General features: G+C 42.9%; 1 protein-coding gene across 11 annotated transcripts in view; it reads left to right on the top strand.

Annotated features, from left to right (window-relative positions):
* The window catches only part of NCKAP5 (NCK associated protein 5), a 405691-nt gene that overhangs the window by 185504 nt on the left and 200579 nt on the right, over positions 1-19608 (top strand). The gene's annotated exons all lie outside the window — the stretch shown is intronic.

Genomic DNA, 19608 nt, shown 5'->3' with positions numbered 1-19608 from the left:
CATCACACAGCAGTTTAACTTTGCTTATCAGAGCAGATAAATGCACACAGTTTTCCCCATGTTCTATTTCTGAAGCACTGGATGCTCAGTGTACTTCAGTTTCTTTTAATTGGTCTGACTTTATTAAATGGTGTGATATTGAGTGGAAGCGTTTTCTCCAAATAGCACATGCAATGTAGCCAAAATAAAAATAAAAAAAAAAAGAAAAAAAAAGAAAAAACAACACCACAGTAGAACAGTGTGAGAATTTGAGAGTTTTTGAAAATCAAATATACAAAGTTTTATAACTTTTCAGTATTCTTGATAGCCCAGAATTTTCTGTTTCTCTTATGTTCATGTTGCCTAGTGGAGATTGTCCAGACTTAGCTCTGATCTAAGCAAAGAAGCAATTTCCATGTGCTAATGTTAAACTAGTGGACATTTCTATTCTGTCTTAGAGCAAATGTGGTAGCAGCAGCACTGCTTCTGAAGTTTGTGTCAAAATTTGTGTTCCTCTGGTAGGATGGTTACAGGACCTCACAGAACTCTGTGCATGCGTCCAGTCTAATAAATGTTATTTACTCTCATGGGTAGACCATCAGCTCTCTTGCAAAAAGGTCCTTACCTCATTGCAAGCACAGTGTCCTCTTTACAACAGCAATTTTATTACACAGTTTACTACAGTAGTTTTGGTTCTGTGTTGCTGCTGATGCCATGTTAGGTAAGATGAACAGTTGTGCGCCTTTTAAAATGTATCAAATGCCATCCCAGCAGTTGGCACAGATATTTTAGGTTCTCTAGGGATTTCTAGCTGTTTTTCAGGGCTATTCTAATGTAAGATGGTAAAGGGAGCAGAGAAGTTGCCTAAACTTCAGAAGTCTCTTTCCCTTAATGAACTGATTATTGCTTGATCATTTTAAAATTAATTCTTCCAGAATTTCAATTTGTATAGAGTTGTTCTTATCACAGCAGACATAAAAAGATCTATGACAGCATGTTACAATATGTCCTTGTACTTTATATTTACTTAAGTACTCAGTATTTCATGATAAAACACTCAGTATCTTATATCTTTATATTTCATACTAGCTTTGTATCTGGAATGATGTTTAATACAGAGCACATGAAGCAATAGCAGAGATGAAACAAATTCAACATTCTCAATCCACACTTTTTTTTTAAATGGCATATTTAATTTGACCTTTTTTTTTTTTAAAGACATAGAGACGATGACAATTTCTATTAATATATAGTCAAATACAAATTCATCTTCATAGATTAATTTAATCTTTATAGATTAAAATGTAATTCAGCTTAGTAATGATCAAGGGAAGAAATAATGATCTGTCTGATTTTTCAGTTGAGAAAGAGTAGCCTTTCACATGACAGCACTACTTAGCATGCATCTCACAAACTTCCTGTTCTGTAGGATATAAAGTAGCATTACAGCATTTACAGCATTTGTGATATGAGTTTTGTCCTTTTCAGAGTAAATATTTAGAAGTTTGTGTAATTAATTCATATTTTTTTTAGTATTAAAAATAACCGGTACTAAAATGTAACTTTATGTTTAAAATCTGAGGAATCCTATTTGTGAGAATGAAGGTAATAACATGATGTGTAAAACACAGTGTAGTGGTTAAATAGAAATTAAAAATATGAAGTTGAAAGATGAAAATGTCTTTGGAAAGTAGCAGTGAACAACTTCATTCATTATGAACGGACATTCAGTTGTGGTCTGAAAATTTGGTGTTCTTGGAAAAATTGAGAGTGCAATTTAATACTTATATTTAATATTATTTTATGGGATGTTGATATAAGAAGTTAAGACTTAGTGAGCCCTAAAAGGTGAACCCTTCTGGTTTTTGCCAGTTGTCTTAGAACACTGTATTTCTCTCTTTTAAATCTCTAATATGTTTCATGGCATGGATTATGCTAATGGCTCCCACTACACAGGGGCAGGACGAGGCTGTCTATAGCCAGACAGATGTCCCAATAAATCAGCACAGACCTCTTCTCAGACTTCATTATACTTCTGATTTGTGACTACCACAGTTTTAACCTGGTGGGTCACTGGGCACTGAACCTGACACTGACCGATAACCCCTGCTTTACTCTAGGCAGGCTAATAAAAAGAGCAGACACAAATCCTGAACGCTGATCTCCTTCAGTGTTCCTTACAGCATGGGCAGATTTAAAGCAGCCAGGCTGAGACTGAGCAGACTAAAGCCGATGTCATGGTGTGCACATCAATTTTACATTTCCAATTGTATAATGGGACCCTAAAAGATGTGGGGGAAGAAATTTCATTTTGGAGGACTGTTCTTTATACATGACAAAAGCATCTGCTGTTGAGCTTTTATTGCTGTAGTTGCAGCCCCCAGGTCATGTTTTATTGCTATCTGCTAGAAGAAACCTCTGGTCCAGCCTCACAGATCCTGTTCTTACAGACCTTCACTAGGTCACTAGTGGAGGTTCCTCACTATTGTGTGGATATGAAGGCTTTCTTAATGGCTTTCCTTATGCTGAGCATCCTACAGTAATTATTTGCAAATTAAGAATGATGAAAGAGGCAGCATACTTAACTGGTCAGTAGTTCCCCCATTTCTCCAGCTTCTTTGAACAAAATAAACTCATTTGATGTGAGGCAAATTCCACTTCCATCCATGTGAGTCACCAACATTTATCATTGGAGTTACATTAATAGTGTACATCTCAGTATATCAGCTTCAACTGGAGCATTGTGTTACTTTAGATTTCTCTGCCTTGTCTTGTCCGGGAATAACTTCAAATAGGACAAAAAGGGTCAGTGGTGAGTAATTCCCCTGCAGTGGTATTTCTCGCATACTCATCTAATGCTCTTTCTAATTCAGCTGACCTGCATTACTCTGTATAATTCTTAATAGAAGAATCACATGAAGAAACAATGTGAGAGGCAGAAATTTGCTCCTGCAGCCTTTGCTAATTGACCTTGACAGTAGATCATAATTTTTAATTCTTGACGCTTAAGCCAATGACAGCAGTTACTGGTTCTCTTAGCAGAAGAAAGGATTTAAGCACAAGATGCTCATCATAATATGCAAGGGTCAGGTCCTGCTCTTAAGAACTTTCAAGGGAATTTTGCCACTAGTGCTACTGGATCCAGTTCCAAACCTTCGGTCTATGTTGATGAAAGCTTTAGGATATGCTGCATTTCAGACACGACGATCATAAAATAAATGAAGGATCAACAGCACTTTATTACCTTGTAGCAATAAAGAAAAACACAGAGGGGAAGAGCCACAAAACATCACCAACTTCATGTTTAGAAAACTGTTTTTAAAATAGATTTCATCTCTGGCATTAGCATGCTTCTATGCTCCTGGGTTTAATGCCTGTATACTAAAGAGGTGCCAAGTATTAAACAGGTTGCTTTTGCTGAAATCACAGACTTCCATTGGGAGGCCATAATTGCTAACAAGCAATATAGCTCTGCAAGAATTCTTCATGGTGAGCACAGATTAAAATAACAACTGTGATTAGGTTTAAACTGCTTGACTAGAAAAGGACTAATCTTAGGGGAATAAGTTGTATGGCAAAGAAATGAAAAACCCTGTGTGTAATATTACAGTAATGAAGGCTATGGGGAAAAAAAACAAATGCTACCCCAGCTAAATAAGGTCGTACTTTGCTCAAATATCTTTTTCTTGTCAGGGACTCAGCAACCCAGCCAGAGTGGAAATAAGGTCAAACAACATATCTTGGGGCTGCAACCCTATTTCAACCTGTTCTGAAAGATTCTGAGTAACAAAAGTTGCTTCTGGTCTGTGACATCACCTGAGTTAAAGACTAGATGCATTACCAAATTGCTGCTGTAGCCCATGAGCAGCAGAGACTGGCTTGGTTTATAAGAGGTTTCCTTCCTCTTTGCCTCTTAGTTTTCAGTCCCTAATCCTGCCACGCCATCTTACCAGTGTTCAACGCAAGGAAACACAAAGAAAAAGGAGTTTTGTGCTATTAGCCATTAGCAGCTGCCTTTCCTCTTTGTTGGTGTTTCTGGTTATTCTTATTGGGTTTTGATTTTGTCACATCCCCAGAACACAGGTGGATTTAGTATGATAATGGATTTGTAAAATCCCCCCAAATGCTGATGTCCTTCTTTCAGGAAATCCATCGTGGTAGGAGGTGAGGCTGGAAGGGACAGAGCAGAATTCAGTCACCACAGCTGCTCAGACACTTCCAACTGTAATAATATTATCACATATTTGTTTCTCCAAAAGTTGGGCTTCTGAGATGTGCAAAAAAAATCACAATATATGGATAGCATATACATAATACATCTAACAGATGTTGGCAGTACTCCTTCAGATGTGCACTGCTACCAAAGATTAGCATCTGAATATGCATATTAGGAGATGACCAATTAATAACATATCCAATTTTTGGCCAAATGTGCCTTTCTTTAGATGAGTGCAAATTTGGATGGTTCACTGAGCAGTGCATGTGAGGTACCAGGCCACAGAAAGCACTGCCATTGTACTAGCTATGAATGAAAGACTCACTTCTTTTGAATCCCTGGTGTGAGGTCTGTGTCACCCTATGGTGCTCACCAGTACCCTTCCATAATGGAACTAGATAAGAGTACTCTGAATAACTAGCGGGTAGAAAAGCAGGCATTATACTTTTTTGCCTTATAAATAATATTTTTTTGCAGAATCCCAGACAGGTACGATGCGATAGGTTTAAGATTACAAATGGACCTTGTGTACACCATAAACCCACTCTAAATACCAAAGCAGGGAAAATGTTGGGTGGAAGCTAGAGCACCTGTGGCAAGCTGCAGGAAAATCTGCATGTCAGTGTGCATCATTTAGCACCAGGTTCAAATGAAGACTGTTCACTGTGCTTTAAACAAATAACAACTGAAATAGATACCTTATGAAAGCTTACACCTGTTCAAAATATCAGAGGCACCAATCAGTCAAATAAAATAACTGTCTACAACTGATTACAGTTGATAGTCATTTCACATGTGATCTTCCTGATCAATAAGTAAAACTACTTACACAGTAAGTCTGCAACACTAATCAGGCTTTCTTGCTTTTTTTTTTTTAATATAATATTTACTATGTTGACTTCAAATTAAGCACAAATTGATAAGCTGTGGTATATAGGAAACAGAGTGTGGGTTGATTTGAGCATAATACATTTGTGAAAGGCATTAATGCTGGAGACTGTATCTCAGCCTGTTCTTAATCTGAGAAAACTGCCATTAGCAGTGCACATCAGTTCTGTATGAGTCGGGGGTGAAGTGTCAAGCCTCAGTTACTGAAGTCATTACAGAAAGGATTTGGAACCATTTGAATACAAAATAATCTTGATACAAGCAAGTGTCTGGCAATCTATGCTAAACTGCCCCAGTTATAGAATTGCAGACAAAAGATGGAATAATGTTCTTCAAAAAGTATCTCAGTATGCTCATGTTTATAAAATGAAATAAGTTAAATTAAAAATGTTAATAACATTCTGCAATTAATTAGGGACTGGGGTATTTTTGCACAGATGTATGCTTGTCTTAGTAGCACGACTGCCGGAACCATGAATTGATTTGTTTCTCTTAAATTAAAAAATACAAAGCCTGGAGCAAAATATATTCGTTAGATACATTTGGTAAAATAAGGATCACAAATGTTCCCTACTAAGTTGAAAGGAACGAAAAACTCCAGCAGGGAAGTATGAAGAAGGCCTACTTGACATATGGATATTTGTTAGAAGCACAACGCATGAACAGCCCAGAGTAAATTAGGTCCTCATTGATATGCTGGGAAATGACAAGTATAATCCTGGCATGGCTCTTGTTTGTTTTACTTTTCTATACAAATGAACTCTCGTGTATTCAGACACACCTGTTACTTTGGTGGCTACATGGAGTTAGAAACAAGAACCTCTTTGGGCTGACATTCAGTGCCAGCAGGTTTGCTCCTGCACCTCGGCCTGGTGCAGGTGGTAGCACTGTGCACATCGTGCAGGAATGGCCACGTGCTGGTGCCAAGCTGTGGCCAAGCTCTCAGTTATGAATCCAAATAACAGATCAAAACACCAGCCTGCTGGAAATGAACAGCAATTAGCTGCTGTTGTTACCCAGAGGTTACCTGGTTCAAGTTTAAACATCTCCAAATGCAAGCATCTCTATAGGCTGTTTTTATTGTTGCATACTGAATACAGTCTTCTGATCCCACTCATGGCTGGACACAGCCATGCTTACCCATGTTGAATCTTATTTAACTCGTCAGATATTTCCAATGGCTGCACTGAAATTATTAACAGAGCAAGGAGAAATGTGTATGTGTGACAATGATGTTGCCCTGAAGTGTTCCCTGTGACCCAACAGCAGCAGCACCCGCACGCTGCAACGGTTTCCTCTTTGGTAGAGGAAAATCCTTGGATTTACATCAAGGTAACAAAGTAAGAATTTGCATTGCTATAAAACCAGGGTTTTTTAAAGTATTTTAAAATGAGTGCTGCATGGATGCAGGCTGTGATATGGGAACCTTGGGAAGAGGATTTTGCTGGCGGTCTGCGATGGGTGGGTGCACACAGGCACAGAAAAAAAGGGACAATTTATGAATTTGTTACTTTTAAAGGAATGCCATGTCACTGACCTCTTTCACTGATAAAGCAGCCAGAACAGACAGTGCTGATGGCAGCATTAGAAGAGGCCACTGGGAAAATGCACATGAAGTCATGCAAGCCAGGTTAGCAGCTTTCCTTGCAAATCAGTCCCACTTGTGCAAAAGGAAACTTAAATAATCACATTTAGCATTTCTACTTCATTTGCTAATGCTGAACCATTCTTATTTCTTGTAAATTACATTAAAGCAAGACTTTACGGCCCCATGTGAGAACAAGGCCTCATTGTTCCATTCCTACACAGAGTGAGTAGTGGTTTTCATCTCCTCAGCCCCAAGGATGAAACCAGGAATAACACAGCTCCTTTTTTACAGAGGAAAGTAAAGTTGTGATTATACAAAGTAATGGAGTTTATAGGAGAGATCTGTGTCTAAGCCGGGAGCTGAGCCGAGTTGCTGTGTCCCAGTTTGGTGTTCAGATGACTGCATTTCTCAGTGTCACAGCACCTCATATAGTCAGCCTGTTCACTGCTATCTGGGGAATGAAGTTCCTACAGCACTGCCTGAGTCTTTAAAAGGTTTTGCTGCTTAAACAGGCTCTGTGACAGCCCTGTCATGTGCTCTGCAGCAGGAGAGTGTTTTCCTGTATCTGTGGTTCACAGCATGGTTAAATGTGGAAGAGCCCTGCTCTTGTCCTTGGCCCCACTCCACAGTATGAAAGTCCATTGCAAAGGATCTTTGTCAGCAGATGGCATTTGCAAGGGGAGAAAGAGGGCTCTGCCCCGTTCTCTTGAGACAGTTCATTGTAACATATATTGATGTTCTGTGCTGGCGCTAAGGATCTTTACTACAGACAAAACAATGGATGTAAATGTGTGTCTCATCCAGCCAGGCCTTTTAAAGGATTAATACTGCTTTACTTGAGAGCAGGGCACCTGTGCAGCAAAACCGACCCTGTGATGCTGTCTCTTCCCATTATTTAACAGGTGAAGTGTGCCCTGACCTCTCGCTGCTCCCTTCCTGCTGTCCCCCCAGGCTTTGCAGGCGCTCTGTGGCTCCATATGCTCTGGGAGCATTTTTGCAGATCTGTAGCTGCACACTCATGTGATTCCTTGTTTAGTTCTGGTGTTGACTGCAAGCAGGCAGGAAGAGCCTGGGGAGGTACCTTGCTACTTTCTGAAAGTCTTCTTGAATTCTGCAGGGTTTGGCTGCTCTCCTGCAGACGTTGCACAAGACCCAGAACATGCCTGCTTTCTTATGTTAACCAACTATTTATTTCATTTCTTTATTTGTTAATAACAGTGTGCTGCTATAGCAGTAGTAACTCGCACTCTGGGATAGGAACCATTTGCACGTTATTTTTTTTTTTTTAATCAGGAATAAATTCCAACATATTCTGCTGTAGGGAAAATATCATGCATTTACAGCATAAGCCTGTATAAACATTATTGTAATGGGTTCCGCTAGGGACAAGGTTTCACATATAAGGCAGTATTCATTAGATATTAAAGACCTGAGCATATTTTTTTCCTACTTAAATCAGCATGGCTCAGAATTTGCAAACTCTTGCTTATGTAGATATTCCCCTGAGATTCTGGAAAAAGAATAACAGCTTGCAAAATACAGTCCTCTTGGTTTTCTTGCCACCTGATTAGCTAGGCAGAGTCTAGAAAGCGGAACTTAAATAAGCAAAAAGAAAAGAAATAGAAAATCAGATTAATCTCTGGCAAAGCTTGGCAGTAAGAAGACACCAGCTTTGGCAGGATACTTAGTTTGCTGCAATTTACGTAGTACCTTTGAAAACAGTGGAGAAATGACCTGACCTGCCTCCCTGAGCTGCCAGGACAGGCACGTGCCTATGCAGCCCAGTCCTGGAAGGGGCTTGCCTCCTCTTTGAGCCTACTCTGAACTTTTCCCTTCAGGTGCATTCCTGATAATGTCATAATAAAACAAATACTGTTTTCCATTCATTTCAGTGGAAGCAGACTCTTAGTCCTCTACGAGGCGATCTAAAAGCCTCTTAAGCCCTCTGGAGCAGCACACACGTATGCTGTGGTTCCTGTTGGGCTTCCTGTATTTTTATCATCTTCCATTCTTCCTGGCTGGGGAAGAGAGATCAAATGCAAAGGGAGGATCCGTCTTCCTGCAAGGCTCTGAGAGACAGCGATCTATAAACACTGATCAAAGCTATAAGCACTCTGATTCTGTCTTCTCCTTTTCTCTAACAACACTAATACAAATGCAGAAGGGCCAAGCGCTGCTATGTGGATAGTGCCAGGCATGTCCACCTTTCTGCAACATGGAAATGTGCAAATGGAAGCACTTGAGCCTTTCCTGCAACATTCAAAACATGCACAAAATTCCCACGTAGGATCTGAATTTTGAATTTCCACTGGCATCAATAGAAAACTCAGCCTGTATCTGGCAGAGGCTGAAAGGAAAACTGTAAGTGCTGCCAATTGTGCCATTTCTCAAACACAAGCACTGTAGTATCACTCCAAAGCAGTGGTGAGCAAAGTCATGAATGTTGTTTGTAGAGCAATGTATTGTCTGAAAAACATCTACACCAGATAAAGTTACACAGGCCTAGGGACAAGCAGTAATGCTTTGGAACATGTACTTACTGCTGTGTATGAAACTCAGATACTATTAATGAGACACAGAAGAACAGTATTTGACTATGAGAAACAGGAGCTCGATAAGCATAAAAAAAATTAAAAATGTTAATAACAGCTTTAAATAACAGAGAAATTCTAGTTCTTTTTAATTACTAATCATTTCTGGATACAGATTAGGAGGCCAAATCCATTGGCTAATCTTGCATACCTGTAAATTCATTCTAATGACCTAAAACACGTGGATCTCACTAGGAATTTAAGGTGGTCCTTAAATAAAAGCTGTCTATTCAATAATTTACACCTGATAGAAAGATGCATTCACTAGAATAGAGCAGCACTGTATGATTTGCTGTACTGGACAGGAAAGGACCAACAGTGATCTTCCCACATGGTGAATAGTGGCTGCAGCTTGGGTGCACCCAAAGCACATTGCAAAGGGTGCAGTGGAGCTGGGAGAGAGCAGAGGAGGGCAGAGAAGGGTACCCAGAAGCATGGGATGACAGCTATCATTCACGGAACAAGGGCTCTCCAGCCTGAAAATGGGGTACCTTAGGCAGGGGAACGGCAGATCTGAAAACAGAAGCTGTGTGGCAGAGCGGTGTCTGCTGGCTCCTTCAATGCAAGAAATACACAGCATCAGATACAACAGGTGGCGTGTCAGACAAACAAAAGAGATTTTTCATGCAATATGTAATCAAGCTTGAGAGCATCTGCAATGGGATACTGCGGATTATAAGGGCATACAAGGGTTCAGCTGGAGACTGGACAAAGTCATGGCTGATTATTGCTGAGAAGTACTGCACACACAGGGCCGGGAAGTCCTGAGCTCCCCAGTGGCCTCACCACAGAAAAGCACTTTATCCTGTCCTGGACACCCAGGTTTTGTGCTCATCAGAAAAACGATGTGAGCTGCACAGCCCCTTTGGCCAGATCCAGCACTGCCTCCGCCATGTCAGCTGTGTTTCAGAACACGCAGCCCCTGCAGCTCCCATCGCTGATTACAGAGGAATCAGAGCAGGTGATTTGGATTGATTGCGCAAGCAATAGGTATTACAACGTGACTGCATTTTATTGGAACGTTGTTATTCCTGCTTAAACAGAACATCAGCATATTTTAAACTCAGTAATTAACATCAACTCTTGGGAGAGTTGTTAAAGGTGTTTCCCTGCACAACAAAGCAATTAAACACATCAACAGGCATTACTTCAGTGCTGTGCGACCACTACAGGATCCTGGCTTAAGCCGTGACAACCTCATTCTAATGGAAGTTGGAACCCATTTGGAGAACCCAAATCAAGGGTATTTCGGGACTTTTTGTCTACCATTCTGCCTAGTTCCCTTCTCACATTTCTTGCCAGCTTCCTTTCAGAGTGTTGCAGTGTTTCAGAGCGGAAGTCACAGCTAAATCAGCACGCTGCAGGCTCCATATATTGCTCTATTACATGACATTAATTGCAGTGACCTCAGCAAATGGAGCTGCTGTGCCTCACCAGGCGAGTCGTGGTGGCAGTGAGAGTTGATGTTCTGGGAAGGTCATTTTTGCACTGTCAAATTCAAATGATATTTGGGGTTCCCTTTCTATGCTGGAAGAAGCAGTCCCTAGCATGGACGAAACTGCATGAACAAACCTGGCTGCTGGTTTATCTAAGACACAACAGTCTGGCTGCAAATTGCACCACCACAGGAAGAGCCTTCCTCTGCAAAACACACTCCTGCCAGTCTGTTGAGTGAAACCTAAGCAGCATCTCGGAGGGTGTATTTCATTTCCATGATGCATTTATCCAGGAGATTGCATTACTGCTTTGCTCAGGTGCTTCTGCACCTCTACAACCAAGAGGTCGGACACCTGCCTCATTCCTCTGGTACTTTTCTCACCTCTCATTAGCAGGTACAGCTCTGGCCTGCAGTCAGTGTCACAAGGAGCATGAACTCTGTGTCCGACACTTCTCAGCTACCTCATTTCCATCCTATCACTTTTTTCCCCTCTTGTTTCTAAGACCCTGACCTTCTCCATTTAAACCAGAAGATCCAGCCCCAGCTCTCGCTGTCTCTACTCTTGGATCCTCTTAAGTGCAACATATCTACAAATTTCCTATTGCATCCAAAAACAGAATTGGAGAATCATAAAATATCCCAGGTTGGAATGGATCCCAAAGGATCATTGAGTCCAACTCCTGAAATAACACTGTGATTGATCTACAGTCTGCTGGACCGCGATGGCCACACAGCTCTTTGACCTCAGGCTGTGCCCTCCAGCAGCAGCGTTCTCCGGCACAGCGGGATTTACCAGCCGGTCGGACCCAACGCTGCCCTTACCCCGCGGGCCGTGCCTCCTTCCCACGCTTCCGACGGCCCCGAGGGGGACTTGGGCGGCGGTGGAGCATCGCGCGGGGCAGCCCCGGCACGGGACGAGCCGTATACACAGACAATGGCCGCCCCCGCCCGACCTCCCCCCCTTCACCCCCCCACTCCCGAGCCCCCGCCGCCGCCGCACGGTCGCCGGAGCCATTCAGTCGCGGCAGATGGGCAGGATCTGACGGGCAGGATCTGACGGGCCGCTGCTCCGCTGCTGCCCGGGGCCGGGGCGGGCGGCTCGGGCGGAGCTCCCCCCTCGCCCCCCGCGCGAAGTGCCGCCCCCGCATGTCGAGCGTCCCGCGGCCAAGGAGGGATCGGGGCACCGCGCGGCGCCACAAAGCGGAGGAGGCGCGCGGCGGCGGCGGGGGGCAGCCCGGGGGGGCGCGGCCCCGCACCGCTCGTCCAGGCGGCGGCCGGCGCTGCGCTCCCCGGGCCCGGTGCGGGCCGCCCCCGGCCGCCGCAGCATGTCCCGCCGGGCAGCAGGTAAGGCGCTCCGCCTCGCCTCCCTCACCTGCCCGCCGCGCCGCCGCCTCCCTTCCCCCGGCAACCCATCGCTTTCCCCGGGAACGGCGCGGACGGGCGCGGCCTGCGGGCGGAGGCGGCCCCGGCCCCGGCACCTGCTCCCGCCCCGCTCCCCGCCCCGCCGGGCCCGGCCACTGCTGCCCGCCGCGATGGAGGCCCGGGCCTCCCTCCTTCCTTCCTTTCCTCCTTCCTTCCTTTCCTCCTTTCCTCCTTTCCTCCTTTCCTCCTTTCCTCCTTTCTTCCTTTCCTCCTTCCTTCCCTTCCTCCTTCCTTCCCTTCCTCCTTCCTTCCCTTCCACCTTCCTTCCCTGCCTCCCTGCCGCCTCCGCCCCGCTGCGCGTCAGCCCGCGGCGCAACGCGCTGCTTTCCCCTTGGGCTGCTGCGCTCGCGGTCGAGCCCTGTTGCATCCTGAGGCGGCAGCATCCTAAGGAGCCTCGCTGTTAACCGTTTTCACGTGATAATAGTAAATTATTATTTAATTTAGGCTTGTCTGTGTAAAAATGTCTTCTCCGCGTCGCATGAGCCGTGGACAAGTGGCTGGTGCCGATGGGAGAAGTTGAGCGGAACAGAGCTCGGTGCAGGGCACACAAAGCAATGGGATGTGCTGAGGGCTGTCGGCTCAGTTGCTGGCCAGGCTGTAGGTTGGGCTGTTGGTTCAGCTGCTGGCTCAGTTGGATCTCAGTAGGGTGCTCGAGTCGCTGTCCATCGTCTGAGGTGGGCTTACCCCAATGGCACTCTAACTAAGCTAGAATAAGCGTGCAGTTTCCCCATATAGAATAAGTGTGCAGTTCCCTCATAAGAAAAAAAGTCAGAGCCTCATAAATAGCACGGCATTAGTGGCTCTGTGTATATATGGTTCTTTTTGTCTCCACAAAGTTAAACTATTTTAGATTTGGAATCGTAAATGCTCACTGCAAATTTCTGCTTGTCTTAAAAATGGCTGTTTTGGCTAAAACCTTTGTTTATCATCAGAAAAGTTTTTAGCAAGTGAAGTACCATTAAATAGACAAGTGATTTACATCGGGAGGTCAGCTGTGTACATTATGGGGTTGCAGATAAGCTGTGTAAGTAAACAGAAGCGCGGGGCTCAGTTATTGTGCATGGCCATGGAGATACCATGGGGCTGTTTCGCTAGTTAATAGCACAGGGCTGCGTGGGAACTGTTTGATCTGCGGGACTTTTGCTTGGCAGCGGTTTACTTAAGGTTATTACACTCTGTTTGGAGACTCGTGTTTGCCAGCCATTATTGCATTCTTAGCTCCAGGCTTCCCAGAGTTACAGGTTAGTAGGTCAATAAAAAATTGCACTGAAATGCTGGAATGGACAGGCTGGGTTTTTAAATGCGGTTGGGGAATAACTGCAACAATCAGAACTCTCAGGGATTGGTCTTTATTTCCTGTGTGTTTTGATGCCGGTTAATGGTGAACCAAAAATACTACTTTTGCCCTTGAACACTGGGAACGTTTTTCCATTCCTTGTTAACAGAGGAAACAAATTGTATAAGCCAAGTGCAGAGTTCCCTGTCAGGGTGAAGTGACCAGCTCCATACCCAGCCTTGCTGCCATCTGCCAGCCATCAGGGCAGCGGTGCCACTGGCGGTTGGTCGGGTTGCCAGTATAAGAGTATAAATGTCACAAGGTTCCTGCTGCTGCAGATTTGTGTGTTCTTTTAAGATGTGAAAATGATGGTGCCGTGCAGGGAAATGGTATGAAAAAGTATGTCATTAGATTGCAATTACTTTAAAAGCACCTTAATCAAATCTAAAGTCTTCCAAGGTGAAGCACTTTCAGATCCTGGTTGCAGGGTGAGTTCCAGGAGCCCGGCTCTGCTGTCTTAATGCCTGCAGACCTGCAGCACGTGCCATGTCCTTGCTCTGCCAAACACTGGAAGCCAGCAGTGAGCCATGTGCACGGAGCAGCTCCATCCGTGCCATCCCATGCAATTTACGTGCTCAAAGTGAAGCATATGGCTGCCCTGTGCCTGGCTCAGCGTGCGCTGACAATTACGGGTGGATCAGATGTTCAGAGCAGAGGAAAATGAGAAAGGCCGCAACTTGTGGATGGTTTCAGCAGCTCACATTCAGTTTGCTGGTAGGAGCTCAGGACGACCACCACCTGTACTTCGTGTACGTTCAGTCTGTTCTGTTCTTGTTTTTGGAGTGCTTCCTCCGAAAATCATTCCTGCCTCCATTTTTCTCGCCTGTCTTTGCTGTTAATTGATGTAGCTCTTAATGACAAGCATTTAGATTTAAGCAGGTATTCAATGATTCTTTCTGAAGCAAAGAGCCCCCCTTTTTGTAGTAGCTGTATCGTGGTCACTTCTCTGCTCCTGTGCCAAGTTGGGTTCATTACGGCTCTTGCTGGGCATTGCAGCTGTGCCACCGTTGACTCTAACAGATAATCCCCTGCTCAGTGCCAGAGATACTCAGCAGCAAAAGCCAGGTGTTGTATATAAATCCACTTATCACACTGATTAGCTTTCCTTTTAAGACCCTGATTTTGCCACCAGTTAGCCACCTGCTTAACCTCAGGGCCGCAGCATTGATGTATGGGGGTGATTCTGGGTGTGAAGCCAAATGCATGTAGGTGTTTGCAGGATTAAGGCTCACAAAGATGTGCTGCACTAAAAGGTGGAAGATCTAAAAAAAAGCCTCTCTTCCTTTACTCCTCAAGAATTATGGTAGGTGGTTGAGATGAATGTGGTTATTTAGTTAAAATGTGGTCATGTTGTATGATGGAGCTGGCTTGGGACTGGTGTTTAAGCAGCGTGAATCTTGTTTCTGCTTTTGGTTTGTGTGCCTAAGGATTGGGGTTGCATCTTCCACCTGTGCTGCACCATGTGAAGCTGGGACTGTCAAAGCGCTGATGTGGAATTGGCACCACTCAGAAGTCAGACAGTGGCGGTGCAATTGTAATAGTACTTGTATGGAAAGTCAGCCAGGAGCCTGATGGGTCTGAGGTTTGTGTTTCTATTATGAAGAAGGTCTGGAGGGATTACTGCAGCAAAATACTGTTTATTGTTTCTAGCTCTTTGATATTTAGCTCTCATTTAAATTGGGTAATGGAAACTCCTACACCAAAGAATTAGATAGAATTGGGATATTAGATAATGGATACAGGCCTGAGCTGATGGGGATTGAATTAAAAAAAATAATCAGGCAAATTCTTCCTTCTTTTTTTCTTTTTNTTTTTTTTTTTTTTTTTTTTTTTTTTTTTTTTTTTTTATCATTAATATATTTTTAATGTATTCAGATGATTTAAGCATAAAGACTGGGTGTTCTGCCAGCAAGACTTGATATGCAAAATTCTTCTAAAAGCCAGAGACCCTGGAGTTCTCTGCTTCTTTGGGAGCTGTTTTTTTCTTCTATTCTCCCTTGAAATGAAAATGGGAAGTTGTGGAGTTCTTGGTGGTTTTTTTTTCAGAAGGAGTGAGGTTTTACAGTGCTGAAACTAATGGCTCACAAAGGGGAGTCAAATACTTCTGCCTCTTGCTGTGCTGTACGCACAGATAATTCACATCTGAAACATAAATTATTCCTCAGAAAAAGCCAAATGCAAGTAAGAAGGGCAAAAACAAGGTATGGAAAGAAGTTTGATGTATCATAGAAACAAAGTTTTCACTGCTGCTCTATGTTGTAAAAGAACAAAAAAAAAAAAGTACTCTCTTTTTTCCCCTATCTCTCATCATAGGGTCTCCCTTAAGTCTGTGCTGTTCTGACTGTTCTGAGCCAACCATTTACCAGTTGCTTTCCATATACATCTTTGTTCCATTTTCTAATAACTTTCCTTGAATTGTGTGTAACTCCCTTTAAATAGACTCTTGGCTCCTGGAGGTATGTGTTGTTCGAAATAGATAATGCAGCTGTTCTCTCATTACATTCACTTGAATCCTTAAGGCTTCCCTGTGCCAAGGCTTGCCCATGTTGTTGCTCTAACCTACTTCAGGAAGCTAAAATCTTTGTCCCATTGTAGATTTGCTAACAAGAAAGATACCTGTGTAAGGGTTCTTATTGTGAGCGATTGTTTTGTTCTGAAGATGCTTCAAGACTTTAGAATGATAATTCTGGTTTCCTTTGCTATAATCATCCCCTTTCTTTTCCTTTTTTAAATGTTTTTATTAAATGCCTGCATACCTCATCTCTGCCCTCAGTGTACACCCATGTTCCAGTATACGTTGCAAGACTTGGATACAGAAGCTGAATTTCACTTTATAGGGCAATGACCCCACTAACTTGCTGCAGCCTGAAGGATGGCTGTGTCATTAGTGAGTGAGTAACTGTGTGCCATGCAATAAGCAGAGAATGTAGGCCAAGGCAGTGTAATAAAGTCATCTTCCTGTTGACTTTGGGTAAAGTCCAGAGCTACCAGTCGAGCCATACTCAACATGTGGTACCTCTTGGCTTTCTTTGCATTGGCAATAAAGTAGTTCCTGGTGGCTGCTGAAAATGAGATTGAGTCATAATCACTCCTATGGTTGTTAATGGGAATCGTACCTAACAGCTTTTGAGTAATTTACAGTGTTGTGTCTGTATTCCACTTGGGTGCTCCAGCTGTCATCCAGGAGCACAGTTTCTTCAGGAGGAAAGCTACAGGCTCACCAGTGATGTGGCTTTGTGTCTTGATGCGAGGCAAGCTTTCAGCTAAGAGAACATTAAATTACCAGTGAAAATGCATATCGTGGATTAAAATATGATAGTAAAAACATCTGCTCTAAAAGCAAAGGTTAGAGAGATAAACTACATTGTATAAGGAAAAATAAGGAGAAGTGGGTGAGTGAGGAGCTGCTTTCTCTGGAAATCCAGATTTCATTCGTGAGGTCCAGCACTCCAACAAACCAAAGTATCTGAATGTTCACATCAGAACTGCTGGGACTGGGACTGTCACTGCTTGTCACGTTGTATCTTACAGCCCAGTATTAAACTTCTGGGTAACAGGAGCCTACAAGCCTGGTGTCTACTACCTTGTAAGCATGAACTCCGTCTCTGAGAGCCAGAAAGGCCTAAAATATCTCAAGACACCCCACTTTGGACTCCAAGGGGGGTGCTCCTTGTTTGAGCAGCATTTTTAGGGGTTCAGGGTTGCCTGGGGAAGAGCTTGGAGTGTGTCTGTGCAGCCAGATGAGTCCAGCCTCCCAGAGGGCTGAAGGCCACTCCTGGTATTTGGTTGAGTTGTGGGTGGCAGTCTAGACATGTTCAATGACCCCACGGTAAGAAGGAGGAAAAAAAATGGAGTGGAGTAGGACCAGCGATGACTTTCTTGTTGTTTTAAGCTGGGAAAGACTGTAATAGATCTGTATGATGAGGAGCAGTATCCACAGGCCACAAAAACAAGAGGAGGAGCAAGGCAGGTCTTGTGAATGGAAGAAGGGATTGGGAGTTCAGATGATATGCTTCATGATGATATCTTGACAGGTGAGGAGGAATAAAATGGCCCTGCTGGATCTTGATTTACTGCCTCTTGCTGGAAAGTGATAAAATTGTAGCTGGAAAGAGAACAGCAGATTTGGAGAAATTAAAGGTTGAAAATACTTAGTTGCAGAAGGATGTTCTGTTCAGTCTGAAAAGCGGTACTAGGAAAGTGAGAATCTAAGGAATAAAATAACTGTAGTGGAACAGCCTGCCAGGGCTTGAGATTTGCAGTACGTGAGAGCAGCAGTAGGGAAAGGGTCTGGGATCTCCAACAGCGTGTATTATAGTGGGGGAGAACAATGACTTGTAAACCTGGGGGAAAGCAAATTTGCTAATAAAAGATTTTAGACATCTTTTATTTTACTGGCATTTCTCTGGAATGGAGATACTTCTATCTAAGAAAGGGTCCATTTTTCATAACCAGTGAAATTATTTTTGATAAAAGCTTGTTGTGTCACTCATCACTGTGGCATTAATGCACGTTAAAACAGGATGGCAGTGCTCTCTTAGTACTGAAGAGTAGTGGAAAGATACTTGGATGTTTATTGTGTGTTTTGTTGGGTGCTTGTGGATTTGTGCTAAAGTGAAGGCTGGGTAGGCTGGGATCTATCAGTGTGTGAGCTTCTCTCTCCCTTGGCAAGGAAAAGCTTTTCTAAGAGAGATATTTATAGCAATGCTTAGATAAATATTATTAGAGTCTGGATTAATCTCCTTAGCATCTTCAGTCAGCAGCGGTGTAGCTATGATAGGCTTAAAGATGGTAAGGTTCTCAGTCATGGGTGTCTCTTAAGAGATTAACATGGAGAAAGAAGTCAAGCTTTTGGTACATAAGCCCTATTGTCTGTCTGTTCTGTTAATCTCTTTTTTTTTATGATGCCAGCACAGTCTAAGTATTTTTGAGTGAGATCCAAGGTAGTTGAATTGTACCTGGTTTGTTTAGTAGTGTTTGGGAGCAAGTTTCACTGTGACGCATGTAATAAATAGTTCTACTGCATTTGGCTGTAATCTTACACTGATAAATCAATTTAAAGATAATTGGTGAATTGATATGAATTATTGTTAGATTTAACATACAACCCAGAGTTCCAGTCAGACATGTGCCTACTGATAGTTCCAAGGGGATCGAAACATGGCATGTCTCTTCTTCCCCAAATTAATACTTCTGTTTTATAGCTCCAAAGCCACAGGACAAAATCAGTGCTGTGCAGTTGCTGTGTGCCTTCTTCCCATTTAGAACAGTACTAAATTTCTGTCAGCCTTCAGAAAAAGTTGTTCTCGGTTTAATTTATATAATTTTAGTTATATTATTATTTTTATAGTCCCCCCCGCCCCTGGTTTTTGCATTCTTTTACCAAATCCACTCCCTTGATTGTGTTCTGGTTAGGACAAGTGAAGGCTCCTGTTTCCTGTATAGTGAGGGCCAGCCGGCACAGTTGGATTAAAAGTACATTGAAGATGGTAATTTATTTCTTTGGGCGTTTAATATGCAGTGCGACTAAATACATATTTGTAACTGCTGCTTCCTTTAATTCAGCCAGGTTTCTTAATGAACAATGTTTTTCCACTTTTGATACCTTTTCTGGACACCCATTTTTCTTCAAGGAATGTCGAAGCGCCATTCCTGCCACATACTTGCTTTTACACATTGGCTCATTTCTGTCTTACCTTCTGAGGGATCATCTATCAGCATTCATAGAAAAATGATGATATTTCTCTGACTGTATTAGAAATCACAGCTTTTGTTCAGCAAGCGATAGGAGAAAAATCCTTTCCAAAAGATGGGTGTTTCAGCTGATTTACAATGTGACAGAGAGTTTAGATCGTTGAGATTTCTTCTTTGGCTGCCGGTATTTACCTGAAGATAAGCAATTTTGTTTTATATGTATAATAGTAATAATACTAGATGTAAGAAATGGAATAATCTGCACAGTGATATTTTAGGTATCTGTCTAGTTTTTTACCATTTTATAGCTTTCTTTGTAACAGTTTTTCCTATGTGAGCACGTTTGGGGTCTGTATTATCTAACTCTGGAATGTTGCTACAATGTCATACCAGCTTTGCTCCTAATAAAACCAATGAATATTTTCCTTTAGCTACAATGCAGCAAAGTTGTGAAGG

The sequence above is a fragment of the Coturnix japonica genome, chromosome 7 (assembly GCF_001577835.2).
Source record: "Coturnix japonica isolate 7356 chromosome 7, Coturnix japonica 2.1, whole genome shotgun sequence".
In the NCBI taxonomy this organism is placed as follows: Eukaryota; Metazoa; Chordata; class Aves; order Galliformes; family Phasianidae; genus Coturnix; species Coturnix japonica.
The sequence above is the reverse complement of the archived record's forward strand: the minus strand, read 5'-3'. Positions and strand labels throughout refer to the sequence as shown.